Raw genomic sequence first — 22,825 nt, forward strand, 5'->3', positions numbered from 1 at the left:
TATCCATGTGTGTAAGCTTGGATGTTTGGGCACCGTTGACTGGTTGGCCTCCCAGCCTGTTACTTTATGTTTTATCACCAGCAGTACATTCCTTGGATGATACACATTTATCCTGTATCATATGTAGAAAATATTTGTTTACCATGGAGACCTGCCACTCTGGGGAAGTGTGGGAGACTGGTTCCTCAGTTAAAAGCTCCAGGTCAATGTATGTGCAGAAGTGATCATGTCATCTGCCTGGCCAGCAGTGCTTGTCTAGGATTCCATTCTGAAGCACAGCCTCTCTGTGGATCTCTTTAAAAATACTAAGCAGAAGACAATGAATCTTCAAACTCGTCTGATTCCATTGTGATTGATCTGAGACAATTTTTAAGGTAATTGATGATATTGCCATAGTTGAGTCTGTTAGTGCAAATAATTATTAATCAATATGCTCTCAGCTCTTACTTCAGAAGATAATTTGAACACATGATTTATTCTGAACATTTCAATTGAGCTACCTTTACAAGAGGAAAATCAATGGGCAAGTGGTCCTGAGCACTTTAATTATCTGCTGCTCCATCCTCCCTTCTCAGCCATACCCACCTGGTGGTTTGCTGTCCCACCCTGGCAAGGGTGACAGGAAGGTTTTCATTGCCATGAGAGAAAGAGAATATATAGCTCATCTTTGATTGACTAGGTTGATTAAAGTGATTTACTTAAATGCCTTAGAAACAAAGCCTGGTGGCTTCACTTTTGAAAGCATAGTTAACACTGCCCTAGAAAAAGAAGGAACATATTGTTAATTTCCTTCCAGTTGGAAAGCACTTTACTATGGTGGGTATATTAATAAATGTCATGTTAGTTTATCCTGAAAACACGGGGAGACTGGGGTCACAGAAGGAGATTCAGGTGGAAAGCATTTGGGGCTGGGTTTGTATAACCCGCCACATGACTGCTGTCACTGAAGATGCTTTGTGACTTCCTTATGCTAAGACTTTCCAATCTGGAATTGATTGCTTTGCCTTTTCAGGCAATGTCCTGATGAATATTGTGGTTTGCTACTTTTTTTCCCTGAGGTGACATGCAGAAGAGAATGATCTGTACCAAGGTCGAGCCCACCTTCAGCCCCAGGAAGAGTTTCCAAGCACCTGTTGGGGTTGTTCTCATGGAGTGTCCAGGAGTGAATGGGTCTTGGCCAGGAGCTTTCAGACGTGATTCTAACAGATGGGAATTTTCAGCCACAATTCCCTCATTATCCTTATATTAATAGAAGCATCGAGATGTTCTGTTACAGTTCTTGCTCAGTACCATGCCGCTTGCTGCTGCTATGGTATCTCTAAATGGCCAGCTGTGAAGGTGTCCAGCAGCCTTCAGGGCCAATCCTTGAAGTCTCCACTCCTGCCCCCCATGACCTCCTGGGACCAAGACTCCACACACCAATAAACTGAAATCCAACCTATTGGTAGCAGCTGGCACAGGGTCCTATCTCCAGAAGGAAATGTTCTTACACATTGAATAGAGTCCATGCTATCAACTGAACAGTGGGAGAGAGCAAAGATGGGTTCTGCAGGGACTTGGGATTTTTCCAGAGCTAATTCGGTAGACAGTTTTGGAATGTCTGGCTTGGAGTTAGTATTATATGGAATACCAAGAAAAATGAAGTTCTGTTTCTGGCCGCAGGAAGTCACAATCCTGTTGGGAAGAGTTGGAGCAAAGAGGGGGAGACATCAAATGTGAGGGACACAGGAGAAAGGAGCTGACCCCAGAAGGGCAAGGCTGGTGGGGAGACAGATGGCTGAACCCTCAATATCGAGCGAAGAAGAGGCAGGGGGTCACATGGGCCTTTGAAGTGGGCGTTGCTTATGTGTTTCCCCTTCCCCACTTCCTGCCCAGCGGTCCCACTCAGTGTTCCCTGGGGATAGTAACTCACTCTAGGCTGATCAGAGGGAAACTGAGGCATAAAATCTGGGGCCAGCCACAGTCTCTGGGATGCCTTCTTCCAGAAAGCCTCTCAGACTCGCCAGTGGAGGCCAGGGGACCACACTGAGCTGTGACTGAGGGTCAGACCTCATATTCCAACTTGTATAAGCAGATCCATGTGGGAAAGTCTGACGGAAGTGCGTATAAGCAGATCCATGTGGGAAAGTCTGACAGAAGTGCTGGTGAGAAGCCGGTGTCTGGGAAAGCTGTAACCCATCTCCTTGAACATCCCTGGCCCGCTCCTCCTGCATTTCCTCTCTCCTGTGTTCTCTTCCTCCATATCATCAGTTGAGTTAGAGTGCGAGAGGCTGACCCCTTTCCACTGCTCCCTGGAGAACAAGCTCCCGGGTCCAAGTCTGGGACATGCACCTTGACCAGCTCTGTGATTAGGCTTGTCACCCACTCCTTGGAGGCAGAGTTTCCCTATCTGTTGAGTGGGTGTAGTACTTGTGGGTTTGTTGTGAGAGTTAAATGAGCTCACCGTAAAGCACTTTCAAAACTGTGGAAGTCTACCATGGAATATACGATATGTACACACGTGTGTATGTAATATGATAGGTAAAGAGTTATTTTACTTTTTCAATCTTAACTGTTCCTCTTTACCTACTCTGGAGCCCGTCAACGTTCCCATTAACTGTTCTGGTTCTGAGATGAAGCCCTGAGTGGGAGTTGTGGCCACTGCTTGCCCTTGTCACCTTCTTCCAAGGCTGAGTTCCATAGGAGAGTTCAATAAATATCCTGCAAATGAAGCATTCCTTACAGAGATCCTTTTCTTTCCCTTTGCTCCTGTTTCTGTTTTTAACATACAAAAAGACTCATGTAAATCCTTTTCCCCTTCCTCTAGCATCTTTGGAGACCTCTGCGGCAGCATGCCCTAAAGTTGTGTTGGAATGACATGATAGGAAAGAGTGTTTTTCAGTGCTAAGCAATGGAGTTCTCAGAGACCAATAAAAGTTGCCAAAGGTATTTGAGGATCGAGACCCAGGGTAATGCTTACATAACCTCCCAACTGTTTTCCTAGGTCTAAAGTGAAAATAACAGAGATAAGGCAGAGAGTACATGTGTAAACACAATATATGAACGGCTCCTCCAATCTACATAGCAAAATAAACCAGGGGTCTAGGCCCTAAAAGCGATGCCGTGGTAGTGGTGGCCTGCTCCCCTTATTCCGGAGGAGGGGCTGCAGCAGGTACAAGCAGCGCGTGTTTAAACAGAACCTAGAGAGACTGCAAAACATTTCAAGGGCAGAAAGTGGCAATAAATACTTCTCGCGGTTGGAGTGGCTGGAGACCTTGAGGTGAGCAGAATGTAATCACTCATAGTGGAATTCGGCCAGGGCCTCCTGTGTCTACCAGGGGACACTGCGAACTTTCCAAAAAACCAAGACCTCCGTCTTATCTCCTCCCAATGAAGAGAAGAGGAGAGCTGAAATTCCTTTCTGGAGGTGGGATTTGCTCTCCATGATGAGTTCTGATCTTTTTTGCAGGCTTCGAGCCTAAGAACCAAAATAGGAACCTGAGTTCCAAAATAGGTCCCCTAGGAAAAAAAAAATTAAAAATCCACAAAGGCCTGCTCAGGGTGATGTGCAGAAGTTGGTGATCTGGGTTGTAAATCCACAACCCACTTCACAGAGGAAGACCTAGATAGGGAGACTTGGTTTTCTTCTAAGGCATGAATGAGTGCTCTGGGCAATCTGCCCCTATGGAAAACAGAATAATGCTAGTAATTTGCATTTATATAATACCCCTCGGCTTGTGGATCTACAAGCGCTTCACAAACGTTAATTAATTCTCTAAACCCCCTATGAGCCAGAGGGTGCCTTCAGTAACCAATCACAAAGGAGGGCCAGAGATTCGCGCCAGAGTGAGTATACAAGTCAGTCCAGCTCTGCGGGCGTGGGAGCCAGGAAGGTTGTGTGGAATTTTTAGGAGAAAGAACCACAGATATAGAATGTGGATCAGCCTGAGTGGGGAATAAACCTGGATTTTATGACTGCTTTGAGTGAAGGCCTGTCCACTAACAATTCAACTTCTCTCCTGCGATTCCAGGCACTTGTCAGGAAGTGTGCTGTGTGATTGTTTCACCTCTTGCTGTTCCTTCTTCATTATCCAAGCTCTGCTTGTACTTGGTTTAAAACCTAAGAGTAGGGATCTGGGCTCAGCTCACCTTGGCTCAGTATAGGAGGATGGGCAGCAGCTGGGCCATACAGGAAGTCGCTATTTTCCTAGATGTTTTATTTATTTATTTATTGCCACACTGCGTGGCTTGTGGGATTTTCATTTCCTGACCAGGGATTGAGCCTGGGCCCTTGTATCACCTAGATGGATGGGTAATTTTGAAGTGCTTGAGAGCTGGTTTTAGCAGTTGTTTGCTATGATAGATTCCCTCATTGTGTTAGATTTTTTAAAAATACAAGTAATTACACAACAACCCTTCATAGACTGGTGCACAAGCCAACTTCAATCTGGCTTTTCCGAAGTTATAAGAATAAACGGAATATGACTTGCTGAGATTTATCCTGTGTTCATGCACATGTATGTCTGTACTATGGCAAAACCAGATTATTGGAGGGGGGCGTTAAATAATTTTTATGTTACTTTCAGGTTAACTAGTATATAAGGAGAGATCTACTTCTGGGGAGATGTGTATATTTTTTTAAGTACTTTTGAGCTCTAGAACAACAACAAAAAAAATGAGGTGATGCTATTGCTTCCAAAGTCCTTGCTGAGCCGGCTGCCAGGACAGTGACACAGGCATGGACTTCGGGAAGAGGGGAGCTCTGTTTGATGCGTGTAAAAGATCAAACACGCCGGGACTGGGACTCCTCCCAGCAAGACACACGCTTTCTTTCAGGCTGTTGCCAGCTGGTTTTGCTGTGTGGTGGTGTTAAGCTTTGCAGATTGAAAACATCTGGCTTTTCACCAGCCGTGTGTACTCAGAAGGAGAGCTGCACTGGCCAAAGTAAATTCACCGAATTCTTATCTGACACATTTAGTTGACCCTGATATGACAAGTTGGGGCAGTTTCTGAGGCTGAATCCTGTTTCCAGCTGTGCGACTTTTCTATCCCTCCCTTTGCCTTTGGAAGAATCTGGATTTTAACATTTTCAAATGCAACACCAGCAGCCATGTATGAAAGTACCCATATGATTTGCATAGAGGTCAAACACAATGTTTCCTGTAGGGACCTCCTGAATTATGAAGCTGCAGAGCAATCCCATGTAAGCAGATGTCAGCAGGTTCCAGAAAGATGGCTTGTTACCTATGGCCGTTAAGACTTCTGGTGTGAACTGATTTGCGAGGGAAAAAAGAAATTTGTAAACTGGAGAGGTTTGTATGTATCTACTAGACACAAACGGATAAACAACTACAAATTATGGTGACGGGACTCTTGGTTGTATTTACCTTCTGAAAGCATGCTTTCTGGTTTGGTGGCTCTTTTCTTCTTCAGCACTTTACAGAAGTGGTCCGGAGATGTTGAAACTGAAGCTTCCTGTAAATCTGTCTCTGAATTTTGGCCTGTGACTGTTTTAACTTGCAAAATGGACATTGTACAGATTCGTATTTTTGAACAGCAATCCACAAACCAAACGTTGCTTAATTGGATCATGGCTTCCCACCGTGTTAAGGCTTCAGAGCTGACTGATCCATGTTTATAATTGGTCTGCTCTTGTCATTGGCCTTGGTGTATTAGCTTGAAGTGTCTCGAGAAGTTAATGACTTGTTAAAAGAAAATCCACGAGAGAACCTTCTTAAAAGAGACTGGTCAAGCCAGGAGTATTTGTATCATGTCAATAGTAATTTAGCACGGCTATTGTGTGCCAGGCATGTATCTTCATGACAATCACATCAAGATGGTAATAATTATCCTCATTTTACACTGAGGCTCAGAGAGGTGAAGCAGCTGGCCCCAGGTCACCCAGCTAGTAAGTTCCTGTGTTAGTTGCCTCCCTGGTGACCAAAACTATGTTGCAGCTTAGGTAATCATCTTGGATTACTTAACCTAGCCCCTTCTCCAATTTGAAAGAGCTCAGAGGATGAAAAGGAACTTAAGGTTCTTGAGTATGCATGGTGAGTACTACACACTGAGCTGAGCACTCGTACCCCTGCTAATGAGGCTTTTCTTGTTCAAAAGTACATTTTTTTTGATGCCCCAGGGCCTTTTCACTTGCTGTTTCTTCTGTCTGCAATCCTGTTTGCCCAGATCACCGTGTACCATAGATGTGGTTTTCTCCTTCTTGGGGAGTCCATCAAACCTCACTGCCTCAACAAAACCACAACTCAGACCCCTCTAGAGATTGTTCTCCTGGTGGATGCTAAGAACTGGCCTCTCCTATTTCTCTGCCTGCCTGGGTTACTGGCGTTCTGTCCTAGTAAGGGGTTGTAGCCACAGGCTGGCCTAAGTATACCTGTCCCCTGTATACATGCTCATTCTTCTTTTTTTCACATGTTCCCAAAGGAAGCAGTTGAGAATCTGGCTTTATTAAAAATATAGCATGGTTCTCTTTGATGGATCTTTTGATTATTTTTGTTGATTTTTTTTTTTTTTTAACCCTGGACTTCGTTTTTCCTGTTCATAAACCTGAATATGTGCTTTGTGTATGTTTGCTGGATGAGAATCAGATAGTAACTGGAAGGTAATTTCATTTAGGACAGATGTAGTCAGACATGTGGTATTTGGCATGAGTTATGTGAAGAAAGTCAAGTCACGTTATGAACAAATGAGTTCTGAATTTCTTTCGAGTCTGGGGACATTTATTTATCTTGGATTGTCCCGGAGATTTTCTGCACTATTTTTCTGTAATCACCTTGATTAATCTTTAAGTGGTATGTTTACATTTTGAGTTGATTTATGTGAAGCTTTGCTTTCCCTTCACGGAAACACCCAGGTTTCTCGTGTTACCAGATGATAGAAACCACCTCTCGGTTCCACGCCCGCCACACTCACAGGCTGTCGCCAGCTGAAGGATGCCACGTGTCCTCGAGGACTGCTCCAGCAGCAGCAGTAACACGGCTGAAATGTCCCACCAGAGGGCTATCCCCATGCTATTTATAGATGCCTCCACTCAGGGCCTCTGTGACCTGCAGTAAATTTAAAAATACACTCACTAACTTGGTGTGTGATGTGGGGATGCTCTAAATGAATCACCTGTGTGTTATGTCTGTGTTAGAAGGGCAGGGAGAAATATTGGTATCTTTTTTCCCCCCACCCTAGTGTATTCCTGGCTTTCCTCTCCCTCGGTTCCCACGGGAGGGGGGCCTAGGGGCGGCGGCAGTGTTCTTGCCTGGCTGGCTGGGTGACCTGGCAGAGGCCACCAGTCACTGACAGCTCCAGGACCCTGGTATCCAGTCCTCATTCCAGAGCTTCTTTCATATCACAGTCTAACCAAATCATGTATCTTCTTTGAACCTCAACTGCATCATTAGTGAAACAGTTATAATCATCTAAAAATTATGAAAGCACTGAGTTAGCTAACCACCATGTAGACTCAGTTCAGTTCAGTTGTTCAGTCACGTCTGACTCTTTGCGACCCCGTGGACTGCAGCATGCCATGCAGACTATGGGAAGTGAAAATGATCATATATATCCTTGATCACCAAATTGTTTTTTCCATTCCTTCTATCCCAAAGCGTTCTTCTTTGGAGTTGTGTTCATCCCTCTATAAACGCCAACCCCTATGCATCAAGCATTTAATGACGAGTTTAGACGGAGGCAGCTCTGTCCATTTCTACATGGTGATTGCAGATAATTCCATAGAAGCCACTCAGTAAGGAGGATCTCTTATCCCTGATTTTCCTTAGGAGAAATTGTTACACTAAAAGTCAGTGTTTGTGAAGCATTCTCGCTCCTGGGTTTCTTTTTTTCACAGAAACATGAAAACTCACTGTCTTGTCTTAAGAAGAAAAAAATTATGTTTGCACCCACGTCTCTGTGGGGCTTTCCAGGCGGCACTAGTGGTAAAGAACCTGCCTGCCAATGCAGGAGACGTGAGACGTGGGTTCAATCCCTGGGTGAGGAAGATCCCCTGGAGGAGGAAATGGGCAACCCACTCCACTATTCTTGCCTGGAGAATCCTGTGGACAGAGGAACCTGGTGGGCTCCAGTCTATAGGGTCGCAAAGAGTCGGACAAGACTGAATCGACTTAGCGCACGTGCATTTGTGTCTCTGTGGTCTGGTGGAAAGTGGGCTGTGGGTTAAGCCATCCCCAGGATGCCTTGACTGTCATAATCTTCCCTTTTGCTGCTGAAATCTTAGGTTTTTCCATTTTCTGTACTTGGATATATGAATAAAAGAAACCAACTTTCCTACAGGTGATTATGTTAGAGGAAAGTTGATTGGTTGTTTTGTTAGAAAAATCTCAATCTATTCACGATACATCTTTTATCCTCCTTGTCTCTATAAATGTAGAGTTTACCGAGATCTGCAATCCAAAATATATTGTTCTAATGAAATCATTTTGATCAAATGTAAAAATTTTATATATGTTAGTTTTTATAGCAAAGACAATAGAAGATACTTCTGCAGAAGTATTTTTCTGTATCCTTAAGGTCAGGGGTTCCCAACCTCTGAGATCTGATGCCTGGTGATCTGAAGTGGAGCTGATGTAATAATAATAGAAAGAAATAAAGTGCGCAATAAATGTGATGTGGTTGAATCATCCCAAAACCTCTGGTCCATGGAAAAATTGTCTTCCACGAAACTGGTCCCTGGTGCCGAGAAGGTTGGGGAACCACTGCTTTAGGTTATGTGTTATTGCAGTACATTCTCAGCCCCAGTGATAGTAATTTGCGTAAACAGCTTTATAAGGTCGGAAACACTTGAAGAAATCAGAGTGGCCAAGGGCTGTGGTCCCCATCAGGGCAGAGCTACCGCAGCAGATGAAGAGGCGAGGGCCGGGGAAGCAAGGACTCCCTCTCCCTGGTGTCGCTCTGTTAACTGTGAGGGCGGACGTCGCAGCATCTTGAAAGCGGCTGTGATGTTCCCCAGCCTGGCGCAGGCTTCCTGCCCTTTCAAGGGAACTCCTTGATCAGGCATTCGACTAAACTGCGGCGGCTGCTGAGCAGTTCTTGTGTTCTAATTGCCCAGTGGGTTGAGGTTTGGGGACAATAAGTGGATATCAAGGAAGGGTCAGGCTTGAAAGCTGGCAGCTCAGTGAGCAGACCAAATTGGAGAGAAGAAAGGATGACTTTTTTTAAACTTTATTTTGTCTAAGATAGAGATTTTCTTTCTTAAACATTTTGAAATCTTGCTTGATGAATACTTGTCAAATTGATTTGGGAGGTCTTTGTCTTATCTTTTATCTTCTTCCATCAACTCAGGAATGCAAATCTCAGCTCTAAAAGAGGTATAGACCAAGACGTGTCCACAAGAAGAATAGCAGCCCAGGAGCTGTGCAGAGGGCGGGGAGGGCAGTGGGCAGAGCGCTGGTCACAGCAGTGCCCAGCACTTGGTTATTTCCTGCCCCCGTTTTTAGCATTTGCTGTGCCTGAGTGCAGTGTTCAATATTTGGTATATTTTTAGGAGACTGCATGTCCTTTCACTACTTTCTTGCCTTCCATATGCATGTATATAATGTCTATATATATGTTGTATCTTTTTATACATATGAATACACATAATGTCTCTGCGTATATATATCCATACTAGCACTAGCCTTAGATTCGAAGATCAAGACATTTATAAAAGAAACAAATAATGGCACAGATTCCTCCAACTGCACTCCTCTTAGGAAGGATTTTTTAATGTTATTTTATTTTTTAAATCTTATCTTTTCATCCATGCTGCATGGCATGCGGGATCTTAGTTCCCTGACTAGGGATCAAACCCGTGCCCACTGCAGTGGAAATGCAGGTTTTAACCACTGGATCCCCAGGGAAGATCCTAGGAAGGATTTGTAAAGGAAAAAACCTTCATTGTGCATAACTGCAAATCACTTCCCACTGACAATCTTGTACCAATGGAAGCACTGAGACTTCAGGCGCTTTTGTTATTTAAGGTTTTATCCTTGGCTCTCTTTCATCCCTATGGTGGGGCTTACCCCTTGCAAACTTTTTTTTTTTTAATTGTAGTCATTTTCGGATCTGATTGCACCAGCCTTGGCAACACCTAAGTCCCTTAACCCAAGAAATCCAGGCCTCTTCCAAGGTGTGTGATGGTGTAGAGAGTGATTGGCAAGCCTAGGGTGGAGGTGGGGATGGGGACCAAGGCGGCTGGTACAGGTGGCAGGAGCTGCCCCAGAGACAAAACACAGCACCACTGGGGCCATTATTTTGGTTGGAAATACGTAAGAAAACCTTTCCTCAAAGGGGAAACAATAAACAAATTATCCACTTCCACCATCAGCTAATTGAGGCTGTCTCTCAATAAACAAGTGGATTTTCTGCTAACAAGCAGTTTTACGAATTTAATCGCCAGCGCTCTGTTGCCTTTCCCCCCATTTAATTGATGCTTGCTGAAATTTTTCTTAATAACGTTACACATTAGTGAGACTCGCTGTCCCTATTTTTGCATCCTCATGGCTTAAAAGTCTGTGACTGTCATTTAATTGCCAGACACATTTTTTTAATTGGAATTAAAATTAAATTGATTCAATTCTTTTTTTTTTATTTTCTTGAATCTAATAAATCAAGTGCCAGCAGTCCACATGCAGACAAGTGCCAGTCATTGTAGGAGCATGGTGACACCCTCCAGTTTTATAACAACCTCTTATTTTAAAAATCATGTCAAAGAGATAACTTTTAATCCAAAAATCTGAAATAAAATTTTAGAGGGGTGTGTTTGTTGGATATTTGAATAAGAGAATGACCTCTTTCTCTACTGATGGGTTGTTTTCAGTCATCCTTGTATGAAGGATGCTCAGTAACTAAAGTCACTATTTGAAAATTATCTTGATACAGCTAGAGGAGAACAGTGGTGAAGTATGAAAAATGTAGTGTAAGAACTTAAACACCTGTTTTCTCTTTAGCAATATAAGTGGGTTGGAATGAGCTGACACATGGGGATTTAACACTTATATTGTTAATACAATTTTACTTTAAAACTCTCAATCATCCCATAAATTTGATTGTTTTAAATTCCCTTTCTTATATCTCCTATATTCGTCACTCTATATTACCTTCTAACACAAGTCAAAGTAGTAGCTTTATTAGGCTTTTTAAAATCCAGAATGTTCATTTATTATAAATTGTCTGATACTTGAATGTCTAAATAAAATATCCCATTGCTTGCCCGAGGAATATTTTTCCCCAAGTGGAAATATATTTTGTTTTATGTGATTGTGATGATGAAATTGCTCGGTACACTTTTTGAATCAAAAATTCATGGAGACAATTTAAATGTGCAAGTTTATGATCGAGTCTCTGGGGCCCCTGCACTGGCATATGGAAGCATATTTAAGTTTATTTTTAATTTCCTTTACGGCTGGCATGGTTTCTTTGGGTTCAGACACATGCACATTTACTCACATGTGTTTGCACATACACACACACACACACACACACACACACAGGCAGAAAGCATAAACAGGGCTTTTCCAAGTTATCAAGGCAATTTTCTGAATGAGTTGCAAAACTGAAATTAATATCTTTCTGTAGTCATCAAGGACAAAAGCCCATATCGGCCAGCCCTGCCTGATGCTTAACTCGCCGTGAAGTTAATGTGGATGTTGTATATTTAAGGAAGCAGAAGGCAGTTCTTTTTTGACCATGTGCAGTTAAATCCCATAACAGTACATGTTCTGACTTAATTAGTTCTCATCATATCATGTGAATATAATTAATAATATGATGCTGTAATAACTTTGCCATCATAGGTACTAGGACCTCCAAGTGTCAAATGAAGCATTTGTATTATTTTAAAGTACAATGAATTTTAAATTAATCTTGAAGCAAATTTGTATTGTAAAGAAAAGAAAAATACTTGAAATTAACTAATGTTGTTCTTCCCTGTAATAACTAAAAAAGATAGCTCTCCCTTATCATTTATTCTTTTCTTTTCATTGAAGCTATATAGAAACTCAGTACATAGAACTAATCAAAACAGCCTTATTTTATTAGTATGAACTTATTTTTAAGGTTAAATGTATTACATTCATATACTTTTAATACAAGTCCTTGAGAATTCTGAGTCATCTCTGTAGCATCTTAGAATTCTGAGGCATTATTTGGAAAGCGTCCACTCTGGCTGGCAGCCAGACTTTGATTTGATGGTTCTCTTAACTTCACCACATCCTACATTCCTACCTTATTTGCCCTTGTTGCACCAGTCAGACAGGTGAGCCTCAGGGTTTCAGGACTGCATACCTGCAATCTGGGGTGCTTTACCTTTATCTTTCTTTCCTCGTTTTTCCTGACTTTCAAGACATAGCTCAGGACCCTCTTTCTTTCTTGTAGTTCTTACCATTTCATGACATGAACATCCTTGGCTCTGTAACACAGCTTAACTGCTTACATGTATGTCTCTTGTCTTCCCACCTAGACTGCAACCCTCTGCAGTTAAAAGAAGGAAAATCAGCACTGTTCAAAAACTCAGTCTAGCATCATGCTGTGCATATTGTTGCTGTTCAACTAACACTTGAAGGGTGAATTTGACATCGCATCTTTGAGAAGTTCAGTTTGAACAGTCCTACTCAAATAGATAGCACTATTATTTCTGTTTGGCCCTGTGTATATTGGGGTACCTTTTCCTGGAGACCGTCATCAGGTTTCGTGACTCATGCTTGGGTCAGCTAGCCAACCAGCACATAGGACGTCACATCTGTGACCAAGTGGCCAACCATGTAACATGCTGCAAGGTGGAAATGGTTCCTATCCCTGCTTGAGGGTGGTCAGCAGACTGTGCGGCTCCCTTGGTGATAGGGGTTGTGGCTTTAGGGTCTCAGCTGCAGAAAAACTCAGAGTAGGGATGGGAACCCACAGCTAGGATTCTGGGGCCACACTGGCTGGTTGCCCTTCTTCAGCTCCTGGGAGGACCTTCTGTGTTAGTGCAGCCCAGGTGCTGTTCTGTGGAAAAGGAAGGGCAGTGACCAGTGGTTCCTTCAGTGGCAGGTCTGCGAGTGGGTTTTTCAGAAGCTGGGATCACTTTGCTCTTGGAGATGCAGTCAGAGGTCATGGTTTGGAAGTTGAGGGGCTTGCTCTTCTCTTTGCTCATGTTGCCATTGTGGTGGGATGCTAGGGATGCTGCTTCTCTGCTTTCCTTTACCCAGCAGGAGAAAGGTAGCATTCTTCATCTTAACAAGGTTCCTCTAAAGCTGCATGTATGAAAAATGGGCCCATTCAACCCCGGAGGGAAGAAAGAAGGCACACATTTTTCAACAAGCCTTGTGGGTAAAGAGTGAATGTTTTCTCAGAGCTTGCATGTTTCCTTATCCAGCTCCAACTTCAGCCCCTGCCCGCATCCCCTCCCTCCAGGTGACAAATAGAACCTGCTTTATTGCGTGCTGAGCGGCATGAATTCTGACATTGTAGAAACGGCTATGGCTATTGGACAGCCATGAAGAATCGCCATCTGCAGTTTACCAGGACCCTGTATGGTTACACAGGCCCTGCGGGTGGTTTCATAGTCAACTGAGAAAGCACACTGAGGGTTCTGGGGAATTCAGGAAGGAAGAAGGCAGTCCCCACCCTCGCAGAGGTTAAAATCTAGTTGTGAAAATAAGACATCTGTATGTACAAAACCCATGCGTGCACAAGACCAGCGGATGTCTTCCTAATTAGTCACGTGATAAACACGAAGTGCTTGAATTCAAACGGGCCGTCTCTCTGATGTCCAGAATGATTTGGAAGATTTTGTGAGAGAATTCCCCGTTGGATTAGGGTGTAAGTGGTAGCAGAGCTGCTAATGATGAATATTTACTGTTTCTTATTTGTTTTCTCATTGTTCCTGTGTCGTAATGAATACATTACTCATTACTGCTAATCAGTGAATATTGTCATGTAAATTTCAGAGCAATTATCTATACCTTTTTAGCAGGATATTTTAATTTTCATTTATGTAATTTTGCTTGGATTTTTTTTTTTTTGTCATCAAACAAATAGGAATCTCAGGCATCCCAGAGATCTATAAACATGGTATTAAATGACTTACATGACGATCAGCATGGGGACTTGCTGCCCTGGTGGGCTCCATGGACCATCAACATCATCGTTACCTGGGAGCTTGCTGTCAGTACAGCATTTTAGGTCCCACCCGAGACCTGCCAAATCAGAGTGAATTTTCACAATTCTCAGACAATACACATGCACCTTTCTTGGTTTCATTCTCATCTGATTATGTGGGAGGTCTTTACAAAATTTTGAAGATGGGTGCTTCTCTATATATCAGTATATATAATCACTATATATGTAGCTTTCCCTGAGCATGACGCATTATTGAAGAGAAAGAAGTTGTGGAGTTTTATGGATGACTGATTTCTGGCCATAGTTAAAAGTCAAAGTGAATACCTAAACCATTTTCCCAGCACTTGAAGTTTTTCAAAACTCAAACCATTCTTTGGAAAACACTGTTTTCCCTTTCATATCTGAGTCCATATGAATTCAATTTTTGTGGGAAATTTAAGCCACATGTTTCTGATTCATTTACACTTAACCCTTGAGAAGGTTGTGTTACAACAGCAATTGCCTGTCCAAAAAAATCTCAGTCTTTGAGTAAATCCTTCGTAAGGGCAAAGAGATGGGGAGAAGGAAATGGGGGGAAATCATTGGAAAGACCCCAGAGAAGTTGGGGTTCGGGTTCCTGCTTCTGAACCTGGAGGCCGATTTGAGCAGCCTCCCCGTGTGGACAGTTTCTGGTTTACACACCTTTGATGGGGGTGGGGTTGGAGAATGGTACAGGTTTCCGTGCTGAAAAGAAACAGGACGTGTGTAGGCCAGGCAGCCTAGCCCAAACCCATATTTCTACTAATCATACATGGACATTCCTCTCCCTTTCTTGTACAAATTGAATTTATATCCCTTCGTGAGATTTCTATGATTTGACCCCTGGCAGAGACCTTATCCATAGTTCCTATTAGCGACCTCTTAGCCATGCTGATGAAGTGGACAAAGGCTGTGAAGAAGGCCCAGTGGGTGATGAACCTACAAACACAACTTTGGTTATCTTTACTCTGAGTTTTATAGTTTGAGCTGATATATAACCGGAAAAACTTAAAAATATTCATTGACGCTTCTTTTTGCCTCTTGGTAAAGCTTGAGTTCTAGCTTGCCAAATCATATATTCCACGTGACACCCTTTTTTCCCCCTCGATTGATGGATATTATGCATAAACACATGTGTCCACATATGAGAATATATGTCACGAATGAAGAGTGAATGTTTACGGGGGGAGAAATCAGTGATCAGTAAATCATGTTTTCTGTTTAGACATCTACCCTTACATTTAGTGAGTTTTGTTTAGATAAGAGGACTTGGCTTGATTACAGTTCTTAGTGGCCGTTGATAAACAAAAGGGCATTCGAATTCCATGTCTAACACATTCTTCTTAGGAGCCAGCAAATACATATTCATATGACAGACGCTCTAATCAAGGCTGAAGGTCTTACTTAAATATTGTAAAAAGCACCCTCATCTCTGGAAGGCAGAGAGAATGCCAGTTGAGATTGTAATGGTGATTTTGCCAGATTTCCCTGTGCCATAGGCTTTCTCATCATCCTCTTTTGTGATGGCACCTAATGCCTTCCAACATGCCTTGCCCTTTATCTGGGAAGAACCCTTTTCTGCCCTGCAGTCAACTGCCTGACTCTTTCTCCCAGGATCACTCTGTGTCTGCCTGTGTCCCTGTACCCTCTGTCTAGGGTCACTGTCTGCCATATGTGCTTCCCCACATTCTAAGCTTCCCTCTGTCCTAACATGGGTCGCTCTGGTGCATAATTAACTCTTTACATGCCTGTCTTTCCCAGGATGGTGGTGACTCTGTTACTCTGTGTCTACCACCTATACACAGTAAGCATCTGAGTTGTTGGATGGATAAACCTGTGATTTCAGTAGTATCTTAAACCAAAGGCTAAACATCTTCTGAAGATGCCAGATTTAAAATCTGAATGGGTGAACTGAGTTTGTGAAGGATTCTGCAAACGAATCTAATGCTGTGGGTTCATGTCATACAGAAGCTGAATCTTGATTCCCTGCATCTGATCCGGGCTCCCCTGTGCTGGTTACCTTGCAGACACTCTCTCTGGGTCAGGGGTTGTTATGTGAAGGACCATGGGGATTCACTCTGACCATCAAGCCTGGAGGAGGAATCCAAGCGGAGAGAGACAAGGAGCCTTTGTTAATCCTTGGAGGTTAATGGTTGTGGTTGCGACTCAGTACACTCCATGCCTCACTGCCCCATTCTGTTGTTGTTGAGTCATTCAGTCATGTCTGACTCTTTGTGACCCCATGGACTGTAGCCCATCAGGCTTCTCTGTCCATGGGATTTCCTAAGCAAGAACACTGGAGTGAGTTTCCATTTCCTTTTCCAGGGGATCTTACCGACCCAGGGATCGAACCCACATCTCCTGCATTGGCAGGCAGATTCTTTCCCACTGAGGTACCTGGGAAGCCTGCTCCATTCTTTAGGTTGTTGAAAATATATCCCAATTTTAAAGACGTGCACAGATGAAATTTTCACAGTTTCCTTCTCTAACCTCTTCCATTATTTGTTTAATAAAGTCTCACTGTTGGAAATGTATTCTTTTGCTGTAATCTAAATCCCTCAATGCCCGTTTTCCGCCATTCGGTCTCCAGGAGAGATGGGGAGACAGCTGGCCACCTCCAAGGGGTCTTCCTTGGCCACCTCTTGGATCACGTTATCATCTCCTTAGGGTTTCCAAAAGTTTCTCATTATATTTATAAAAACAAACTTGAACTTTCAGCTTCAAGTTTATCACCAGAATATCCAGCTTGCTTTGTCAACTCCAGCTCCCCTACGTGTCTTCCTCCCAGACTGTTTTCCTGTCTCCTTTTGTCACCATCATGGGACACCAGACTTACTCCTGTGCTCTGTTCTGCATCTGATCTGCCCCTACAATTGTAAGCTTCTAGAAAGATTGCACTCCTCTTTGTATTTTCCTGCAATGGGTAGTAAGTCAAAGTTGGGTTTTCAGCAGCTGTTTCTTTCTTTGATGTGCATAGCATCAGTCTGTCTGAAATTAATTAGGAAGTGTAGCTGGTGAACTTAATTCCTACTCACAGGGAAAACTCTGTGTAGGGAAGAGGCATTTTAGAAAAAGAAGTTGAACGCCAAAATGTAATGTGGAAAGCACACTGTGAAACAGGGAAGAGTCTGTGGTGTGCATTTCAGAATTCTTTGTCAACAAGACAACAGCCGTTTCTAGGTAACATTAAAGCATATTTCATGAAGGTATATCTATGATGCAAGCCAATATAGAAAGTGGATTTGTTGGTATTATGGATAATTAGGATAACAGTAACACCAGTAATTACTCTGGGAGGATTTTGTATGGCATAATTAATGCCCTTAAAGTAGTAGAAAGCTTTGGATGAAAGAAAATGCAAAAGTGGGAGTTTTGGTGTTGAAAAGACAAAAGCAAATCATGTTTAAAATATGTTACCGATGTCATATTTTATGAGCTCAGATTGGCAAAACATCAGGACACAGCTGTTGATTATAGATGCTCTCTTTAGTATCTACCTCAGAGCCAGTAAACCCTGTGTAGGGAGATCCCGTCAGGACAATCAAAGCAAACCACATCATCCTCTTGACGACTTACCAAATCCTGTGCCTGTCCAGGAGATTTCCCTCGATGTCTCAGGAAAGTTCTTGGCTAAATGGAACCACATAGCAATGTGTGGGCTTTGAATATTTAACATCCAAACCAGGCTTTGGCAAAACATGTTGGCATAGCCCCAAAACACGTTTTGGGTGTTCTCTGTCGGTTCTCTGGATTAAAGAAAAAAAAATAAAAAATTAGAAACTCATTTTAAAATGAGTATTCACTCATACACCTTTTTATGCTAACATAGTTTAGCAGAAAAAAACTCACCATTTCAGATAAAAGTGTACATCAAAAGAATTATCTACTAAGCTTTCCTACCAAATACAAACCTATTACTAAATAAGTACTTCTGAATCGCAGAGTATAGCCCATCATGTAGTAAATTATTAACATTTCTGTCGGAGGAGGCATTTTTCATAAAATATTTAAGCTAAGGGTCTCAGAACTCTATTTCAGTAACTGATACTAAAGCTATAAAGTGAGGATAGCTCACAAGTTACAGTTCTGTCAAATATTCAGCCTTTTGATTGAGGAGAAAAGAAGAACTGAACCTGAAACCATTACTAGTGACATGACCTTTGCTCCAAAAGATCCATGTTTCAACATAGTACGCTTGCACCCCTGGGATCAGTGAAGGCCAGAGGGCAGCCCTTTCTGTTGATGGTGGTACAGGATTTTAGGACAGGGTCAGTGGGTGTTTCAATTAGCACCAAGAGTCTATTATTGTTCCCAAGGACACACGTGCGTAGCTATGAAAATAATTAGAAAACAAATGAGAAATTCACGTCTTATAAAACTATCTTCCATTACTAGAGTAGAGACAGGTTCAAGCATAAACATGTTATTCTGTTTGAAATTGGTAGAATAAGTTTAGACTATATCACAGATAAATTACCCTTAAGGAAGACATTTTTCTATTTTCCTCAGTTCTGGTCCTTTATGTGCCTTCTACTTTTTTTCATTTCAGAAGATGTTCTTTTTTCCATTTACCTGAATATTGCTTTTTTTCCATTTTCTCCTGCTAACCAGAGGAGTAATTTCTTGACTTGAGAGGTTTTTTTTGTTTTTTTTTTTTTGTTTTTAATTTTTTTCTTTTTCTTTAGAGAATGAAGAACTCTTGTCACTTATGGAGCACCCTTTCTTGAAACACACTCAGTACTGTTCGTAGTGTAGAAAGTGTAATGAAAAGGCTTTCCTGGGAGCCTAACTGTGTGCGGGAAGGCACGCCTTCAGGCGCTGCAGCCCGTCACTGCTGCTGCTGCTGCTAAGTCGCTTCAGTCGTGTCCGATTCTGAGCGACCCCAGAGACGACAGCCCACCAGGCTCCCCCGTCCCTGGGATTCTCCAGGCAAGAACACTGCAGTGGGTTGCCATTTCCTTCTCCATGCAGCCCATCACACCAACATGCAAATGCTGGCGGAAGCCGACAATGATGGCGGACCTTCTTAGTGACCCTCAGGTGCTCAGTATAATTGGGGCTAAGGATACTCAATCGTAGTTTGTCTTTGGGGAAGTAAGATCTGGATGAACAATTGTTAGTCAACAATATTTAATATGCTTCTGTGGAGAAGTGGGAGATTTCGGTAGCCAAACTCAGCTACTCCCTTCCCTGAGGTTACTGCCTCAGACAGACACACAGACGCAGCGTGCCAGCAGCCGAGGGGAAAGCAGCAGAGAGCTTGAGCTGACGCCACAGCAGGTGTAAATCTTCCGTGGTGCGCCCGGTTTTAGGCCGTGCATTATCTGTTCTCACAAATCACTCTCTTAGTTGGCGCCATAGTTTTATTTTTTGATTTTTCTCAAATAGTGGCCCCAACACAGTGCATTGTTTCAGATGGAGTATTCAGAATGTGGGTACTGAATGATAGCAGCTGCCCATCCTGAACTAGAAATGGAGGAAAGCATAGGTCACAAAGAGCAGGGAGGTAATGTACAATATGATCTGTAGAGAAGTTCTTTAGGGAGTAAATCCTAAGAATTCTCATCACAAGGAAAAATCCTTTTTTGTTCTTTCTTTTCATTATGTCTCTAAGAGGAGATGGATGTTTGCCGAATCTACTGTGGTAATCATTTCTTAATAAATATAAATCAAACCAACATGCTGTGTGCCTTAAACTTATACAGTGACATATGTCAATCGTTTCTCAATAAATCTGGGGGGAAAATTAAAAGAAGTGTTTCAGAATTATAGGTTAGGTATTGCGTGTGTGAGTTGTGGAGGGTGTGTGCCCACTGGTTTGTGACTGTCCTCTCTTCTAGGGGGGTGAAAGGGCCTCAGACAGCCGTACAGGGGTTCAGAGTCTTTGAGATTTTTCTGAGCTCTTTTTAATGCAAGTGAAATTTCTGGTGTTTCCATTTGTCAAGGTCAAAATAGAATTTTCTGTGAGACTCAGGAGAAGAATTGACATCCACCAGTACTTCTTAAGAAAGAGTATCATCCATACTTTGGAACACACCATGCTTTATTACTAAATTCAATTTTAGTAATAAAATTATTACTAAATTATAGAAGAGAACTATTTTCCATAGTTTATTGTTTTATCAACATTAAAGTAAAATCCCTTATTCCTTCTTTATATCTTTGAGTCCAGCTCATTGAGTTTGAGGGAAGAATTAGGGAGAAAGAAGTGGCTGATTTTAAAGACAAAATGGTGGTCATATTAACCAATATAAGGATGAGAGAAATAGGGGAAGTTCTAGGTAGAAAAACTTCATTTTTGTTTGGTTGTCCCTCTGTATCCATGGGGGATTGGTTCCAGGACCCCCCCATTTACAGATACCAAAATCCACTGCTGTAAAATGGCATAATGTTTGCATAGAACCTGCATACACCCTCTGTGTACTTTAGATCATCTCTAGATGACTGGGTTCGATCCCTGGGTGGGGAAGATCCCCTAGAGAAGGGCATGACAACCCTTTTCAATATTCTTACTTGGAGAATCCCATGGACAGAGGAGCCTGGCGGGTTACAGTGCATGGGGTCGCAAAGAGCCAGACATGATTGAGCGACTAAGCACAGCACAGCACAGATGACTTATAATACCTAAGACAACACTAATACTGTGTAAATAGTTGCCTGCACATGACAAATTTAAGTTTTGTTTTTTGGACCTTTCTTGAATTTTTTTTCCAATTTTTTTTGTTTATCCTCAGTTTGTTGAGTTCAAAGATGGAGAACTCGCAGATGCAGAGGGCCAACTGTGTATACCAGGTTAGAGATGTCATCAGTGTATGCAGGTGAGATACAGGCAGGCAGGCAGGCCATTAGAATGATGGATGTGGGTTTTAGGAGAGAAGTCAGAGCTGCAGGAAAGGAATGTGCCAGTCTAGGGCTGCAGCAAAGATAAGAGATGTGTCAGTCTGGGGTACTCCTTAACAAATATGGGGGATTCATATTTTTGCCAAGGGAAGAGAGGCAGCAGCATCAATTAGCGCTGGAAATGAGCCCCTAAAGAGGTCATTCACTTATGTAGCTATCAGAATGTCCTGTGAGGGTGTAGTGGGTGGAGTTGATGCCCACCTGCTGCTGGGTGCTGAGAAGGCAGTGTGAAGCGGGCATGGGGGATATAGTGGTTCTCGGGCAGCAGTGGACATGGAAGGTAGAGATGGAACTGAGCATCTATAACTCAGCAGAAGAGGAAGAAAGGTCAAGGAAATGTTATGAAGCTGAATTAAATCAGCCAGCGATGAAGGAGGCACTGATGATGTAAGAGAAAAATAACTCAGGTAGGGCTGTCCTAGTTGTTCGTCCAGAATGAGCAGGAGTAGAGAGGGCAGTGTGCTGGCAGGTGGGTGGAGGAGAGTGTAAAATAAAGACACAAAAGCTCGAGCTGGCCTTGGGAAAAATAACATGGACCATTTTTCCTTTGGAGCCGTGATGAAGTTTGTCCCCAAGACAGAGCCTCAGAACATGTTAGATACTCAGTACAGTTTCAGGAAACACAGACTCTGGCTTCTTACATTTCTTATTTTCCTGATTTTTAATAGAAGGTTCTGGTGTGCTGGAGATGTGATAGAAGGCCAGAGTGAAATTTGATGTCTGCTTATGGCGGGCTTCACAAACGGGACTGAAGGGATGGAGGGGAGGCTTTGTGTCAAAGCTAGAGAACTGAGATTTACTCAGCTTATGAAAGAGAAAACTGGATGGAGACCTAGTTCTTATTCTCAGAAACACAATGGGTTTTATGAGGCTGAGTCTGACAAGTATTTTCCTACTCTTCTGAAAGCTAAAATAAGGGTGAAATGAGTTTAAAGATTTTCTTTTTGTCTGTGTCTTAGAATTTAAGGAAATGGTAGGGTTAGATTCTGTCAGGGGCTGAAGAGAAAAGCCCCCTCTTTTGTAAGGAAAAAGAAAGACTTATCTGTTTTAAATAACTGATACTCAATTGACTGAAGTCAAGGGTCAAGGCCAGGTGATTTCTTGAAAACTTTCCATTTAATGACTTGATAACGTCTATGGATGTTTTCAGTCAGTTTGTTTCAGAAATGCTACCATGTGCCTTTAAAAAGCAAACAAAAAGGACTATGATATTGCAGTACTGTGTGTGTGTATATGTGTGTGTCTCTATCCATTGAGGAGAGAAACCAGAAGTATTACTTTGTAAATTTTGAAAAAGAACAATTTCTTTTTTGAAAAACCTCTTTATTATTCTATATTGGAGTATAGCTGATTAACAGTGCTGTGATAGTTTCTGGTAGGCAGTAAAGAAACTCAGTTATACGTATTCTCCCCTAAACTCCCCTCCTTCCAGGTGGGAGAAGAACAATTTCTATATATGGAAGTCAGCTTTTGATTGTTTGCCCATAGCAAAGCTACAAGACGTGCTCAGCAGTAATTGTAAAATGTCTGCAAAACTTGTTGCTGAAATTTACTTAAATGTTTGTCAAAGTTTAAAAAAAAAAAGGACTGGTCTCCTGTTCTGTCTGCTGCAGACTGGGATTCTTTGCCTTGCATTGTCCTGTATCTTGGCGAGAAGAATTCAACAGCTGCTATTCCTCATTGAAAGCTTTGGCATGTTCCTGTTTAGAACATTCTGATATATTATAGAATATATTTATGATAAGTGTAGTCCATGACTTTTCCAGTAATCGTGTACGTATGTGAGAGTTGGTCCATGAAGAAGGTTGAGTGCTGAAGAATTGATGCT

At 42.4% G+C, this 22,825-nt stretch overlaps 1 protein-coding gene and 1 long non-coding RNA gene across 19 annotated transcripts in view; one reads left to right on the forward strand and one right to left on the reverse strand.

Moving 5' to 3' along the window:
* The window catches only part of PARD3 (par-3 family cell polarity regulator), a 577,827-nt gene that overhangs the window by 503,035 nt on the left and 51,967 nt on the right, over nt 1-22,825 (forward strand). The window lies entirely within an intron of this gene.
* LOC109567919 (uncharacterized) lies at nt 6,695-18,242 on the reverse strand. Of its 2 annotated transcripts, XR_011570326.1 has the most exons (4): nt 17,947-18,242; nt 17,674-17,843; nt 14,048-14,156; nt 6,695-7,043 (listed from the first exon to the last, which is right to left on the reverse strand). It is a non-coding gene; the product is annotated as an uncharacterized lncRNA (long non-coding RNA). The 2 variants fall into 2 exon arrangements; XR_002182137.2 differs by having other exon boundaries at nt 17,674-18,240.

This window comes from Bos indicus, chromosome 13, assembly GCF_029378745.1.
Source record: "Bos indicus isolate NIAB-ARS_2022 breed Sahiwal x Tharparkar chromosome 13, NIAB-ARS_B.indTharparkar_mat_pri_1.0, whole genome shotgun sequence".
NCBI classification, from domain to species: domain Eukaryota; kingdom Metazoa; phylum Chordata; class Mammalia; order Artiodactyla; family Bovidae; genus Bos; species Bos indicus.